The following is an 18,141-nucleotide window of genomic DNA, read 5'->3' as shown; positions in this document are numbered from 1 at the left end:
CACTCTGTGTTCCACTCGGCAATTCTCAAGAAGAATAGTTACTTACAGGACTTATATTTGTAAAATAACGAAGATTCACAAAAACAAATTATTTTAAGCAAGTTCCCGCGATTGGATCAAGGTTTGAAGTTGGATTTGGGATTCAATTTTCACAATAATGAACACGAGCATAATTCTTTTTATACCTTTGACCATATGACCTTTCAGCCACTAGCATTTGTTAACGCCTGCTAACGAAGAACTGGAGCTGTATATTTTTCAAACTAAACTACTAATGAAATGAAGACACTCATAAATTATATATATCTTTAAAAACTGCTTCTATGGTTTGATAAAGTTAAAATTTTAAGAAACGAACGAACTCCCGTGAAACATGGACATGTATACTTATTTAAAGTTACAAAATTTATAAGTCAGGTGTCTGTTGAATTTCTGGGTATTGTGGATCTGGCGATTCAAAGAAATGCTCACTTTGCTATTTTTGAGAAATTGTTATTGATCATGGCAGTTTACTGGCGGCAAAATATAAAGGAATTGGATTACAGTACACTGCAAATAATCAAACACTTTTTGAACACTTTTTTCACACGGACACTTGTCCCCTTTTTTAGAACACTTTTTTGAGTCAGTTTTCAAAACACATCTAGAAACACAGTTCGGAGCATATATTTAGTTCAGCATTCTTTTTAGCGCACTTTTTAAGTACTTATAGGATCGCGTTAAAGACACGTTCTTGAACACTTTACTGAACATTTTGTGGCACACATATAGGTACAGCTTCTAGAATGCGTTTTAGAACAATTTCTTCGCACTAATATCATCTGTGGATACCTACCGCACAAGTATAAAAGAAAATTTTAGAAATAATAAATATGCACTAAATTCGTGTTCATTTTGAGACTGCAGGCTGATGATGGTTTAGGCTTTGGATAAATCTAATTATTAATCAGCATATATACTATGAAAATTTAAAATACAATGATATTTCCAAAATAATTGAATAGCTTACAGCAGAATTGCACACAAACAATGTTTTCTAATAAAAAGGTTGCAGGAAAATGTAGTGCACAATATTACTTAGTACAGAAACTGCATATACATTTAAAATATTAATTTTCATATTTACGTTTTCAAAGCTAATCCATACTGTAAAAAGTAAACAAAAGTGTACAAACAAAGGCTCACATAACTTCAGTTTGTTGCTTCATAAATTTCATTTTCAAAAATTTTAATTTCTCAAGATCAAAATAAATTTGCCTTAATTGTTTGAATTCGTGCTACTTTGCTATTCAGTGATCTATTGCTTGGTATCTGATCAATGACCTTAAACATTAGTTGTGTTCTTTTAAAAATGTAAGTGCAGTGGAATTCTTTAATGACTAATCATTTCCTTGAATATTAACTAAAGAGATGAGTGATTGGGGGGATCTGGGGGTGAAAGGGGGAGTCGAGACACTTGCCCCCGTGAGACAACTTTTGGGGGCAAACAAATGTTATATTTCCGTGGGGGTGGGGGGGGGGTTCGTTGAAACTCAATATAAAACTTAAAGGAAGATGAGTAGGAGCATCAGTTTCAAGATTTGCCCCAGCTCGGAAAAATCGTATATCCGACACTAACAATTATCAATTAATTATTTTTAGTTTTAGCTCCTTGCATAAGGAAGAAAAGTGTTCGCGAAAAACAAAATAAATAAAAATTACTTAGTCGTCAGTGGATGGCATACACTTTCAGTTTAGTAGCCCTTTTTTACCATTATTAGCCACTTTTTACAAAACATTTATTTATTTCTTAAATGAGGAAAAAAAGTACTGCATTAAAACATGAGCTGTGGAAAAAGGTATTACCGTATGAGATCTAACTGCAATTCCATTAATTTGCCTTTTTTCTATCCCCTCCCCCCTAACGCCAAATGTGAGTACAAACCTTTTGTATAAGCTTTAAAGTGTGTACTTGTTTTTGAGTGGTGTGGTTTGGATCCAGAAAATAATAATGGCTTTTATTATTGATTGAAAGGCAACATGTAATACTAAAGTTGGGATTGTTCTTACATCGCAAACTAATTGCTTCAAAATATAAATGATTTGAGTATGAAAAATCATTGGTGCAATAATTGTGTGGCCGTTTCGGTTCTTAAGACGTGACTGGTTGAGTACTCTTTTTAGCTTCTATCGTATGGCATTTAATCTCCAGATGGGCAACTAAATGCCATACATTCATGTCTAACTCAATCAGACAGTTAAACTCAACCGGCATTAGCTAACTCAATCAGCATTAGTCAAGTTCATTAACTAATGCAGCTAAATTTAAAATACACATGTAATTTATGTTTCAGACTTACGCACATAACACTGAATTGAGTTTATCAAACTTATCTAGTCATTAAACACAATATATTTTAAATGAATTTATTTAACTTTAAACATACACATTAAAAAAATTACATAACAATGTTTGAAACTATCTTGCTTTCTACAACCTGGTAAAACATTACCTAAAAAAAAATAAGAAAAAGCTTTTTTTTTTTTACAAAAATACGCTTAATTACGAGAACATAAACAATACGTTATACATTTATTTGTAAGCTGTAGGGGAATGTGGGGCAAAGTGAAATAGTGGTGCAAAGTGAAATGGTGAAATAATTTTACTGCCAACAATCTCGTAATATTTTAACTATATAGTAGCACATGTATTCTATTCCAGTCAGGAAAAAATGCATCTGGAGTTTAAAATTAATGATAATAATGGCAATTTTCAAAAAAGGACATTCATATTGTAATATTTTGATGTAAGTCAAAAATTATTTTTGCAAGAATAAAATGATAAAATTATAGTTACTAACATTTTAAATATTAATTGAGACCTTCTAATATTTGATGCAGGATTTTTTACGTTTTTCAGTAAATTTTAAGCATAATTGTACTTCTAATATTGGCAAGGTGAATGGGACAAAGTGAAATAGTTTATTTCGTTTACTCACTCAATTACACTGTTCGGTTTAAAAAAAAAAAAAAAAAACCTTCAAAATGTTTCTGACATTTCGTCGGCTGATTATTATAAAAAATGACCCCCTGAATCCGAATATGACCTCCGTTTTCTCCATATACGTACCAATTTTTTTGTTAAAGACCCCCCAAGTTTTTTTCAATTTTCCTTAGTTTTAGAGCTTTTTTTTTTTTTTTTTTGAAGGTGAAAGGAGCTGTACATTAACTGCTAACATAGTTTTGGTGGGCAAGAGAGGTTCAAAGTTCAAGATCATGGACACCCATCACAAAAAGGGGGACTTAGGGGTATATCCCTCCCCAAATATTAGAAAAATCACGAAAAACGATTTTTTTTTATTATGCTTTATTAAAAAAAGATGTTTTAAAAAAATTTTGGTGTAGAATGAGAGTATAAGACTCCCTTCTATGAGTCCTAGGTCCAAAAAAAATTTCGGATGTAAAAAAAAAAAAAAAAAAAAACTGTATTATGAATGCCGCACGTTGCATACGAGTTGAATCGCAAGTCCTCATTCAAATAGATGTTCTTCTGGCTGATTCTTATGTAAAATGACTTCTTGTTTCCAAATACGACCACCTTTCCCCCATCACACTCCCCTTTTTAAAACCTCCCCCCTCCTGATTCAGAGCTATTTATTGTTTTAAATTTGGAGGGAAAATGAGCATTACAATAACCGTAAACATTACATATTCTGAATGACTAGAGATGTACAAGGTTCTAAATCTTGTGCATATATAGCAAGAAAAAAAAAAAAAAAACTTGCCCCCCCCCCCGAATTAAAAGGGGGACGTGATTTTCTACAAAAATCGGTACATGTAGGAGGAAAACGGAGATCATATTTGGATTCAGGGGGTAAATTTGCAGAAGAATCAGGCGGAATAGCCTCAGAAGCATTTGAGAGTAATTTTTCCTGCACAGTGTGTTTGGAGGGGTGCCCCACCCCCCTGTTTTCTTTTTTGCTACATATGCATAAGATTTTGTGCTTTGCACATCTCTAATCATTCAGAATAATGTTTACGGTTATTGTAATGCTCATTTTCCCCTCCAAATTAAAAAATGACTGGGGAGAGGAAGGGGTAGGTTCTAAAAAGGGGGGGGGGGGGGGCGTGATGGGGAGAAAGATGGTCGTATTTGGAAGTAAGGGGTCATTTTATATAAAAATCAGCCAGAGGAATGCCTTTTTGAATGAAGACCTGCGATTCAACTCGTATTCACATGATTTTTTTTTAATTTTATTTTTTTTACATCCGAAATTTTTTTTGGACATAGGAGTCATAGAAGGGAGTCTTATACTCTTATTCTGCACCGATTTTTTTTTTTTTTTACAAACATCTTTTTTAAAAAATCAGAATAAAAATCGTTTTTCGAGATTTTTCTTTTATCTTGAGAAGGTATACTCCAACCTCCAAATCCCCTTCTTTGCGATCGGTGTCCATGATCTTGAACTTTGAATTTCTTTTTCCCACCAAAACAATGTTAGCAGTTAATATAAAGCTTCTTTCACCTAAAAAAAAAAAAAAAACTCTTAAACTAAGGAAAATTGAAAAAAAAAAAAAAAACTTGGCGGTCCTTTAAAAAAATTGGTACGTATAGGGAGAAAACGAAGGTCACATTCGGATTCAGGGGGTCATTCTACATAAGAATCAGCGGACGAAATGTCAGAAGCAATTTGAAGGTTTTTTTTTTTTTTTTTTGCCGCGCAATGTTATTTACGAAATCACTTACGGATTCATTTATTAATTTATTTACATTCCTTCATTCATTAATTCACTTATTTATTCCTTCACCCATTTTCTTATTTATTCACTATTTTATACGGTCATTTATTTTCTTCATGTATTAAGTATTTTATTTATTTAAGTTTTCGTTCATTGTATCATTATCTTTTTATTATTCATTCTACCCTTCTTTTACTCATTCATTTGAACAAATACATTTTTTATGAGTGAATAAAAGATTTTCCATTTAAAAAGATATTTTATTTTTCACTCTTTCTATGAAAAGAAATGAAGGGAAAAATTTCCACTTTTATTTATTTATTTATTTTTATTTTTATGGCATAAATTTAAAACCAAGAATTAAAAAAAAAAGTTTCATTGCAAGTCTTGTTATAAAATACAATGTTCTTTCTTTGTAAAGTAATTTTGAAAAGAAATTTCCAATTTGTTCATTTGAAAAAAAACTTAGTCAGCTTAGCAATTTCGTTTTACCCCACATTTTCCTACTATTTTTTCTATAATAATAATTTTTCCGAAAAAAGCCCCTATACACCTGTCCTCCTCCTTTCCTCTTTACATCATCAAAGATAGCTAAAATGTTTCAGATGCATCAGTTTTTATAATTTTCCGGAGACCCCCCCCCCCCTCCAACCAGAGTTTCCTTCCTCTAACATCACCAAAGATAGCTTTAACCTATACTTAAAAAAAAAAACATTTTTAAAATATTGTGGTTAATAATACCCTTATTCCTCAAGTTACCTTACAAAAATGTTTTTAACACTTTAGCTTTAAAATAGTTTCAGCTGAAATGAACCCCGGAACATAAAACCCAAATTTCCTTAAAAATGCCCTAAATATACAGTTTTAAAACCGCATTCTTACATTTTTTCCTAGAGGTATCCTTCCCCCTTCTCCATGCTTTCCCCATCTTTACATAATCAAAGACAGCTTAAACATATTTTAAGACTAGATAAATCTCCGAGGGAGATCTTCCTACGCCCTTTTCGGAACTGTAAAAATGGCTTAAACTTGCGTTACTAATATTGAATTCGGCATTTTTCTCAGAAAAAGGTATGGTATTTCCTATTTTCTTAGTCTGTGGTTACCCTTAATCTATCTTTCAATGTGATAGAACATATAACAACTAAATTACAATTGAAATAGTTTTTACACTGCAACAGACATCACGTTTAGTTATCCAAAAATTTTTACTAAGTCTTTCATGAAACTTTTCATGGTTCAAAAAAAAAAAAAAAATGTTTTTGTGTTTACGTTATCAGGTTGTACATGATTTACAAAGAAATAAAGGGTTTTTTTTCAAAGAAATAAAGGATGAAATTTTTTACTGACATGTTTTTTATCACACGGCAAATTAAAAAGTGAGATGAAAGAAAAAACTATTAAGCATTATTTTCTGAACTAGCGGTTTTAACTATTTTTGTGTCATGACCCCATATTTAAGAACACGACACCTGATACATGTATTGTACGTACGCAAAACACACATTTATTTTAGGCACCCTGTTTGCTCTAATTGCTTTAATGATTTCAAAAATTCGACTTAATGAGATTTTTAGCTAATATTTTGAACTCAGATTATTCATTCGAACAATACTTTGCTTGACATTTCTGCAAAACATCGATCATGAAGCTCAAATTTCTGATTTTTTTTAATGCAACAGATAATAAAATTAATTATCCATAAATAAGATACTAAATGGTACGCAATATTTTATCCTCAAAATTCAAGACAAAATTAATTGATATGAAACATTAGACAATATATTTTGTCAAACATTACTTAGAAGTATCTTGATCCCTGGACTTAGGTTCGAATCTCATTCACACTATTGTGGTAGATTTTGATCATATTCAAGTTTTACCTAATCTAAGCCGCAGAACCTCCAGCGATTCATTCTTTTTCGGTTTGTTAAAGCAAAAAGTTGTGCACAAGATGATCGATCTTGTGGAATGTTTACAAGCAAAAGTACTAACGTATCAAAAAATTGCTAACCAGAAAAATAAAATCACCTGAAATATTTGTAAAAACAAAAAGTAGAAGACAGAACTTATAAAAAGCATTTAGGTGAAAGAGATGCTTTTTTTAGGATTGAAATTGAACAGCGTAAGAAATGCCCTTCGACCTTCATTAGAAATGTTTTTGGGTCATAACCTGTGGTTTAGGAGCCCTTGTTTAAACCTCTAATTCCGATGTTCTTAAAAAATTCTAAATCTAAAGATAAGGACAGGAGCCCTAAATCATTCGTCAAGTTTGAAAATTAAAATCGTAACACGTTAGTCTTAGCGTAACCACACAGTTTTAAAACACAGGATTTCATTTTATTTCAAAACTTAAGCGGTATGGTAAACTATTAGTTTATTTAAAACAAAAGTATGAAGCTCAGTAAATGTACAAATACAAAAATTATCTGTAAAGAACATAAAAAAGGAAAGTGGCGTACCTTTTGAGCATTCAAAAATATCACGAAAATGATTGCGGCCGATCCAGATTGTTTACAAACATGGCGTAGCAAAGAAAGCAATGATTTCAAAAGCACTCTTAAATCTGCGCGCGATGTGTTCTCAAGTGTATTCCCAAACTTTGGCTGAATAGAGATTCCCAGCGAAACACATTCGGTGCACTTTTGGAACGTTTTCTTTATAACGGAACGGATTAGTAAAACATTTCAGCTTCATTTCTTTGTACATAACACATTCGAAATACATTTTAGCACATATTCATGCAACTGGAACACTTCAAGAGTTTCAAATGTGTACCGATTATTTGCAGTGTGGAGTATACAACGCAAAAGATTACCCATAAAGAAACACTTCTATAGCTGTCAGAGAATTTCTTCCACCAATATTAAGATTTTAAAATTTCGAACTGTAATAGTTATTTGAATGATCAACGTGTTTACTTTCTTTCACTTTAGTGATGAGGTAAAAAGCAAGGATATTTACATTTATTATACATTTGCTTAAGTATGTATTCTAAAAAATTTCCTCTCACAATCGGGCAGTTGAGAGGATTGTGGAACTGTCAGGGAATCTGCAGATATTCCTTTAAAATACTAGAAGCACCAGATGGATTTACATGAAAATCTCTATACTCACAAACATCAATACCCAAAACTGAGTCGATAGTCCAACTTCAAACCTCAATCCAAACGTATAAACATGTTCAAAAAATATAGTTTTTGTGAATGTAAGTTAGTTTACAAATATATAAGTTCTGTAAATAACTATTTTTCTTGGGAATTGCAGGGCGGAACACCGAGTGCAATCTTTTACTTGTGATGGGTTCTGGGTTATTAATGCAATAAAATATAATTGCATTTCCAACAAAGAGCTGTAAAGTGCACATGTATTGTATAAAAATTATTACTGGAATTTAAAAGATGATATACTGCAATGTACAAAATAAGCCAAAAACGTCGATTTTTGGTTAATTTCACATAACTTTGAGGTTTATGCTCGAACTATATATATATATATATATATATATATATATATATATATATAAAATCTGCAAAGAAAAGTAAATATTTTCAAAGATATATGAAAAGAGAATTAAAAGAAATCATTTAAACTGTATTGGAACAAAAATTTTGAACATTGGGAGTTTTATAAAAATGTTTGAAAATAGACTTTTTTTTAACCTTTTTTTTCAAACTTTGCAGCCAATGCGCGACCTCAAGACATAAATAATATTTTTTAAATAATTTTCCCCATGTTTAGGATAGCAATACACAACTTTTTCTTGCTATTAGAAGTTGCTTCACGAAAATATCCTTTTTTGGGCCCACCTTAATATGCATATCGTTATACGCTTGATAACAATGATAAAAGCTTTTCTAGATTATTTATTTTTGGTATTCATATATTTGTAAATATTGGTTAAATGTTTTTAATTTTATTTTTTACATGGTAATTTTTTTAACCGTTTTTTATTTTTTATTTTTAAGGAGAAGGTTATCAGTTTATAATGTACGCTTATTTAGTTTCACTTGTCCGTTGATAACTTCTCACTGGTGAACCAATTTAGATGATTCTTTTAAAACGGACTGAAGGCGATCCAAAGACGTTTCAATACATTTGCTTAACGCTTAAATGTCTCATTAAAAACATTTTAAAATGTTCATGGGTTTTTATTTCTTGCTTAATCAAAAGGGAGGATGATTTAAATTTGTGTTTTATTTGAAGTATGGTTTATGGTTAAAAAATTCATTTGGCGAAACTAAAACGCAATAAAAAATAAATACTTTGCAGTTAAATATCTTAAAATGTTGATAAATATTGTAAAAATATTTTTCTGTCAAAGTAGTAAAATTTTATTCTTCATGAAAGATTCAGAACCCAGGCGTTGCATAAGTAAACAACACGTTTATGCAACAAAAAGGGAAAGTAAAATCTACTTTTAGTTTCATTAGCAGAAAGTTGCTTACTGCAAGTTAAAAATTGTTTTGTGTAGAATTTTCATTCTGTATGGTATTGGTTATTAGAGAGCTAAAGTTCAATTCTCAAAGTGTTTTAGAAGAATTAACTGCGTACGTTGGAAAAGCTCAGCAATATACAGTTTGAGTGAGTAAATAGATTAGTTATTTCCAAAAGTCTTATTGCGTGTCTTTCTTCCCAACAAAAACCTTGTTTTACGACTTAACGTTCAATTTATAAATAAATCAGTTGATAAAAAAAACAACTTATGTAAAAACATTTAAAACATCATTTTTTTTTTATAAATTCAAAGAACGTTTGGTAGGTCAAAAAATATTTTTACTTGTAATTAAAAAAGAACAAAACATATTATTTTCAAAAATAAATTGAAAATACCAAAACGGTTAAAAATGTGCTACGAATAAGATTTCTGTATTGTTACATTATATTGAGTGCTGGTTATTGAATATGACAGCTTATTTTTACTCAAAGTACTATCTTTTTTATTTAGTCTGATTCTGTCTGAAGCTGAAGCATTAATTTCTAATATTTTTGAAGTAGCAAAAAGAAGTGAACGAAGAATTATTGGTTTGAACAAAAATGGAATATTTAAGAAATGCCATGAAAATGTTCTTTCTATTTTTACTTCTTCTGAATTCAATTGGTTTGTTCTTTTTATTCAGTAAATTTTCATTATTAAATCCAACTCTGAATGAATAAAGAACAAGAAGGCGGAAAAGAATTGAATAGAACATGATTGTTGTTTCAATTTTTATGTATGAAGAATAAAGCAATTCAGACAATGGATTTTAAATGTTTTAATAGAAAACTGTTTGAAGAGGCTTTCTTTTGTCTGTCTTAAATCGTCTGAAAATTAAGTAGTGTTATTTTTTCAATAATCATCTATTGGCAACGGCGAAAAATGCAGGGATTTCTTACTTCGGTTCACCTCATGAGTGTAAGTAAAATAGTTGCGGATGAAAACAAATTCTTGGAAATATTAGCCGGACTTAAAACCGATCCGATTTTTTCAGAAATGAAGCATCATTAATGTTTCAAGTATTTTAGTGCTTTTATAGTCATACGTAACTCGTTATTATTCTGGAGAAAAAGAGTGCATTATTGATAAAAATAGCTACATCCGCACACAGGCCGCCGAGAGGCCATATCAGCCTAGTCTGAAACTAGGGGCCCAGCCCTTATAGTAGGTCCGACTCATAATCGGAGTAGTATAAATTTTATAAGTTTTGTGCGGGGTGGGATTCGGTGACCAAATTGACAAGGGGCTCACCTCGGCTCTCTGCGGCTCTGCCTACACAGTGATGCCAGCTAGGAATTTAAAATAAATATCTTAACTTAATGAAAATCTCCCTTCCCGAAGTAGAAAGAGTTTTCGTTGACTGAAGGGTTTACACATAGATTAGATTAAGCTCTAATCGTAGTCCAAGAAGTATCTTGAGTTAATGAAAATCCTTTTTTCCCCAAAAGTAAAATGAATTATTTTCTCTAACGGAAATGCATTTATAAAATTTAGCCTCAAGTCTAAGCGTAACCCGTTTAGTAAAAAACAATCACTTGTAGCAGTCACAAATCTCCCTAAAAATCCCATTAAGATTGGAAAAAAAAAGCATCACTATTAGCAAAAAATAATGTGCTAGTGTGACTATGATGTCACATTAAATACAAAAGGAAAGTGAAACATCGTTCTGATTTATGTAATGGCATTGATATAGCATTCATTTTTAATGGGTTTCTGCGCTAAATATAAGCTTAATTAATTTATTTATTAATTTTTATTTCTGAAATGCCAGGTCAATTGACCATTAGGTCATTAGACCACGGCGTGTCCAATATCTCTCGACATCACAATTAAAATTTAGTGCAGAGCAACCGTCCAGATGAGCAGCGTCCATGACTTGTCGAGAGTTTCATAAAGTACATTTTGGAGAATCAACGGTGAAAACGTAGCAATCCTCCTCGTGGTGCACTCTGGATAACGCTAAATCTGCTACAGCGTTTACTGCTTTCGCTGCGATTTCGCTTTAAAATGCAATAGGTAGCTTAATTAACTCTTTTAACTTGAAAAGTAGTTTACCCAAGAATATTTTCTATCAGTAGTACGAATTAATTATACCCCATAAATGAACTGCATTAAAAATAAAATAGAAGTTCAGTCACTTCTTTAACGTGATTTCATGAAAATTTTTTCATTTAGTGCCTTATAGCAGAAAAATGTCCTTTAATCAACCGCAACTAATGTGAAATTCTTTTCTGAAAAATTAACTTTTCCTTTAGTGCAAAAAACTCAATTTCAACACACAAGTAAACGTCATCTCATTAAAAGTTGAATTAAATTCAGACATAGATTCTAATAAATTTAAGCGCTTATGAAAAATCTGGCTTTATATATTGCTTTACTTTTAATTTTCAAAACACATTCAATTAACTCGTCTACTTATAAAACTTATTTGTCTACAACTTTTTCTAATAATGTGTCTGTGATATTGTATGTATCATCTTTTTCTGCAATTAAATGTCGGTAAGTTAAAAACTGAGTAAAATTGAGAAATAAATTCTAAGAGACTGACTAATGTGGGAAAGCTCTCAGATTGTTATGTTTTTTTTTTTTTTTTTTTTTTTTTTTAAAGTACATGAAAGAAACTGTAGTGTTATCAAATCCTCTCATTTTAAAATCTTGCTGTTGAGTAATATTTATATTTTTGCAAGAAACATTATTCCATTCAACTGTGTTCAACAAATTAGAGTTACCACATTGAAAACGAGTTAGAATTCAAATGCAAATTCGAAGCGATGTAGTGCCATAGAAAATGCAATAGTTTTTCTAAGTCAGTTTCATAAGAAAAGGTAACTTAATCACATCACTGTTATTATTTTTTTAATAATTGCTCCAGTTGTTATGCTATTATAAACATAATGCAATAGCTATGCAATTAACCCTTTCAGGGGCGCGTCATTAATTTTTGAGAAATCTTAAGAAAAAGCACCACAAGTGGGTTTGTTTGATCATTTAGACATAGATTTTTCAGTTTAAAAAAAATTTCGGAATGTTTTTCGCTGGGGGTGGTGTCCCCATTTTTTTCACACCCCCACCTGGGGGAGGGCAAAAACATGTTTATGCATGTAAAAATGAATTTGAATCTTTTCAAAAAATATGATTGACTACCTCAGGTAAAATGACGAAAAATGATTCACTCTTTCAGCGCTAATTAAAAATTTTAAAATCTGAAAAAAATTCCAATTTTGGGGTAAAGGAAAAATTTAAAATTTGATGATTTGAACAAGAAATTGAGCCTACGGAAAAAATATTTTTTTGTTATTCTGTCATCTAATGTTGTTCACTGAACTTAAAAGAAGAGGACTCAAGCGATTTTGATTCAAAAATTCTGAAAAAAGAAAGATAAAAATTTATAAATTGGTGGTTTCACAGCGCGACTACTGCCCCTGAAAGTGTTAAGCTCCATTATGTAAAAAGTATTCAAACTCAGGCATAGATTCGAAATTTTAAATGGTATAGAAAGTATGGGTTTTTTAATCAATTTTAAAGTACGAAATGTAGAATTAGGCTCTCGAAGCTCAAATTAAAATCCATTTGTTGAATAATATTTTCTAATATTATGTCAAATTAAAATCAATTGTTAACTGATATTTTCTTATACGAGGGGGGACCCAAAAATAACCGAGTTTTTGTTCTAAAATATTTATATATTAGTTATTCACAAAATTTCTTTTGTCTCCTTTAAAGTGTTCACCCTTAGATGCAATACACTTGTAAATTCCTTTTTTCCACTGTTAGAAGCTCGCCAGGAACTCTCTAACTTTGGCCATGTCCAGCGCCCCTTGCGAAGTAGTTTGTACAGTCTCTACATCATCAGAACGCCTCATTTTCAGATTTTTTTTTCATCCTCGGGAACAGAAAAATATCACAGGGGGCTAGGTCTGCCGAATACGGGGGTCGAAGAACGGTCGGCCACCCCTGAGAGGCCAATTAGCGGTTAATAGTAAAGGTTGTGTGTACGGGAGCGTTATCATTGTGAAGGAACCATCCTTCCAATCTCCCTAGCGAGCTCCAACTCACTCTTGTTTCTTCGAAATTTTCGTCAATCGTAAAACGACCACTCTCGTTGATTTTTTGGCAGATTTTTTCAACGTTTTCATCATTTCGAGACGTTGAAGGGCGCTCAGTGTGAGCATGATCTTCAACATTCATGCTACCCGCGTTTAAAGCGCCCAAACCACTCGAAAACTTATGTACGGCTCATAGCATCGGTCTTGAAAAAGTGTTGAAACATTTGGTAAGCTAATCCATTGCCGATTTTTCAAGCAGGAGAAGCAAAATTTCAAGTTTAGTTTGTGTTTTTAAATCTGCCATGTAATGAGTTCGCAGGCGGAAAGAAACAGCACCTGAGAAAAACAACCCTATGATCAGACGGTATCAATTAAACTGACGCCACTTGCACCGCTGGTTTGTGAAGATCTCTACTTGAGCCATCTAGCTGGAGAACACTCTACTACATCTAGGATTGGCATCGCACCATTAGTCCGGTTTCTTTTTGGTGCCCCTCGTACATTATATGAAATATTATACATCTCAACTAATGCCAAAATTTCACTGCAAGATTCGAACTCCGCGGAAACACCAATTACTGTTCTAGGGCGAAGAAGTCTTATGTAAAAACTTAATAGATCTCTTTGCCGTATTAAACGTTGCACAGGACACACCACGTGGAGGTAGATCTATAGTCGTGTACAACATCACTCTTTGATTTTTTTTTAAATTGGTGTATATGCGTATCCAAACTGTACCCTTTGCGGGGAGTTCATCTTCATAGATGGTTCCCATTTTTCTTGATATTTTACTGCTGAGCACTCATTGGTTGAGCGGAAGGAGGCAAGAAGTCGAATGAGGCAATGATTTTTCTTTTCTCCTGTTATTCGTTTTAGGCACTTGTGTCTTTTATCAATTTGTCAAGTTCTCTGCCATTTGAAATTCAATTATTTAAAAAAAAAAAATCTGAACTTTCCTCTCTTGAAGTGGAGTCAAAATTAGATATTAATGCTGAACAACACAATTGCATAGAACATATGATTTTTTTTATGTTTCCTGCGCTCAAGTAAGAACAATGTTTCCAATTGATCAACTTCCCGGAATTCAAATTTCATTTTTGAGCCATCTCTTCTAATAGTGTGTCTAAAACATTATTCACTCAATTATATCTGCAAATGCGAGTCGCTAATTCTTCCAAGTAGTGACAAATAAAAAGAAATAGCGATGCATCAATTTACCCTTCGCCAGTCTTCGTGTTTTTTCGGTGCTGCCAATGCTGCGAAATGGTCAAACGGCGTAGAAAATATTAGTAAATTTTCTGCACTAATGTACGAAAATGGAAGATTAGATTTTTAAAATTTATGTCAAAACCTATATTTTCTAATATTATGAGAAATAGTATGTATATCAACTGTACTGTGTAAAATATTCCATCTCACAGAGGGGAATCAAATTCAAACAGTTCGATCAGAAAGTGAGAGTTCTTTTCTTTTTCGTTTTTTAAAAATAATATTCCTGATAGGGTTTCATGAGTTTACGATTCAATAGTCAGAAAATTATGTACGGAAATGTACAATCAGTTTTTTGAAACTCATATTAAAATGTATTTCTTGAGTAATATTTTCTAATATAATGGGTGAAATACTATGCATTTCAACTCAACTCGACAAAAAAAAGAAGAAAAAAAAAAAAAAGAAGGAAAAAAAAAAAGGAAAGAAAGCTAAAAGCATCTTAAAAAGTGGAAAACAGTTCAATTACGCAGAAAATATGAGCTTTTCGATAAGTTTTCTCTGTTAACGTAAGAAAAGTGTTTCCAATCGATGAACTCCCCAAAATTGAAACTTCATCCTCTAATAGTATCTAAAATATTACTCACTCAATTATATCTGCAAATGAGAGCAACTTATTCTTCCAAGAACTGACAAATAAATCTGAATAGGTATTCGGCGATGCATCGATTCATCCATCCCCAGCCTTCGTGTTCTTAAAGAGACCTGCCAATGCTGCCCAGGACAGAATTCATCAGTCTCTCTGGGGGTGGACAATTGGATTGAGATTTGCATTTCTTTTCTTGGCGAGGACTGAATTGCCGATAGATCCGGAGTGATATATAGCCCATGGCTGCAAAATCACATTACACTTTATCAAAGGCGCTTCCGGACGGAGCTCATGCCTGCAGAATGCTCACAAAGAAAAGGTAAACAAAAAAGTTTGCTAAGGAGTATAGCTTTGAGGAGAGATACAAATGAAGAATAAAAAAAAGGTAAAAAATAAATCGACTCCTTTTAGTTTTCTTTAAAAAAAAGTATTGTTTCCTGGTGGAGTTCAGTCTGGTGGGAGTTGCATTAAGGGTTTGAGGAGGACACTAAATGTTAGTGTTAAGAAATTTAATCTAAGAGTAATAATATAAACACATAAAAAACGAATTTGTTTCTGACACGTTTAAATTTATCAATCATGGGTTATAGCGAGATAATTGCTCTTTCTTTCTAAAAATTATAATTTTGCAAATATTTCATTGTAGCATTTCAGATTTTTTTAAATACTCAATATCATGTAAAAACAACTCTCATAAATCGGAATACTTAAAAAGTTGTACCACATTAAACAATAACCAAATAATAAGAAATGTCCACAGTTCTAAGGTTAAGAAGAAATTAAAACACTTAAGAAATTGTAGTATACACACACACACATATGTTTGTATATATATATATATATATATATATATATATATATATATATATATATATATATATATATATATATATATATATATATATATATATATATATATTATATATATATATATATATAATCATAAATATAATAATAATCATAATATATAATAATAATCATATAATATATATATATATAATAATATATATATATAATCATATATACAATCATATATAATAATCATATATATATATAATAATAATCATAAATCGGAATACTTAAAAAGTTGTACCACATTAAACAATAACCAAATAATAAGAAATGTCCACAGTTCTAAGGTTAAGAAGAAATTAAAACACTTAAGAAATTGTAGTATACACACACACACATATGTTTGTATATATATATATATATATATATATATATATATATATATATATATATATATATATATATATATATATATATATACACATGTTTGTGTATATATATATATATATATATATATATATATATATATATAATATGAAATACAGTTTGAAAACATTTTAAATGTGAAAGAAAAATGAAAGAATAAATACTAAAATGTACTGTAATGCCAGTGCAAAACTGCTAGAAACAAAAACAGTACAAACATATTCATGAATAAACAATCAAAATAAATTGGAAAATGCAAAAAGCAAAAACACGGGAACAACATCAAAACGAAATAAGGTGAACCTGGGACCGATACTTTCTCAAGGGGAGGACCGGTCCCTAATTTCAGAAGGACCTTTCTGTTTAGCAAGAGGGAAGGTCCCAAAAACTTGCTACCCTCCCCGAAAGCCTTGGAGGAAAATAGAACATGAATACATACCAGAAAATTAAAGAACGAAAGAGTTTTCAGACGAACCTTCAAAAGGAAGCAGCAATCAAAATGTAAACCCTGAAAATGAAATGACTTGCACGTCCCAGGCAAAAATGCAGTTAAGACACGGCAGCAGCAGAACATGGATTTGAAACACATGGGAGTTGAAAAAATCCCTGGAGAGTAAAAATACATACCACCAGAGTAAAGTATAGAGCAATTGTATTGTTGCAGTAAGACCACCTAAGCTATGAAGGTCTGTTGGGATATATCCCGAAAATTTCTGATGTAATTTCCGATCCAGTATTTTTATTCCGATCCAGGATTTTAGGAGAGTGAAGAAACGAAAAAGTGGTCAACAATGGACGCTATTTACTGGAGTTTAGGGTTAATGCACTGGAGTTAGGGTAAAAATTTCAGCTATCAAAATATCGCTAAACAGGCGACGGCTTCGTTCAAATGTAGAAGCAATTTTCACCCGTCATACCTTAATTTTAGTCTAAAAAAATGAAAACATTCAAATGTAATATTTTAAAAATCCACACTGTTTTTTCACCCTTTTCGACGATGCTAAATTTTTATTCAAACTATCAAACAGGGAAATACGCTTCACTAAATTTTTGAGGCGAATTTTGCATTTTCAATACGTGAAATGCGCTTGTAGGGGCATTCAAAATATCTCTGGCATAGTTAAAAATTGAAATTATTTTAAATAGATAAATAAATGGATCAACCGTAGAAAAATGTATTTATTATGGAGGAATATGTAGGGAATAATATAAATTATATGGAGGAATAAAGTAGCAATAATTCTTCATATTTTCCTTTTTTTAAGCTCCGAACTTCTTTATTGAATGATATTTCCGAAGCTAAAAAAAAGCCTCTTCTTTAACTTTTCATAGCAAATAATTTGAATTTTAGCCCTTGAAAGAAACTTGGTTGTTCTGTAAAAAATCGAAAAAGACTCGAAATTTCATTGAAAATACGCTCTAGCACGTACAGGAAAAAGATCAATGCCTCTAAATTATTAGCGTTTATCTGTTTCGAATACGTGTTTAATGTTTTATGCTTCAGAGAGATTACTTCAAGTTGAAAGACGTTGATGAAATTTCTTATGTACGTTTCAATCTTAACAACATGAAAACGGAAAGATTACTATGCCTTTTATTTATTTACTATCTTTTTGAATTGTAAATTTCTATTGTAAAGTTATTTTATTTTCGTCCGATAATGGATGTCCCAAAATGAGTTCACATTTTTAACCTTTTGCCTTTCTAAGGTGATACTAGAGAAGAGATTTTTTAATGATCTCTTTGTTAAGTTTGTGCTTTGAAACAACATAAATTGTGAAATGTATCAGTTTTAAAAACCACAGGTCCTTTGATGCTCAGGA

This window comes from Uloborus diversus, chromosome 9 (assembly GCF_026930045.1).
Source record: "Uloborus diversus isolate 005 chromosome 9, Udiv.v.3.1, whole genome shotgun sequence".
NCBI lineage: Eukaryota > Metazoa > Arthropoda > Arachnida > Araneae > Uloboridae > Uloborus > Uloborus diversus.
Note: the sequence above shows the minus strand (reverse complement) of the source record.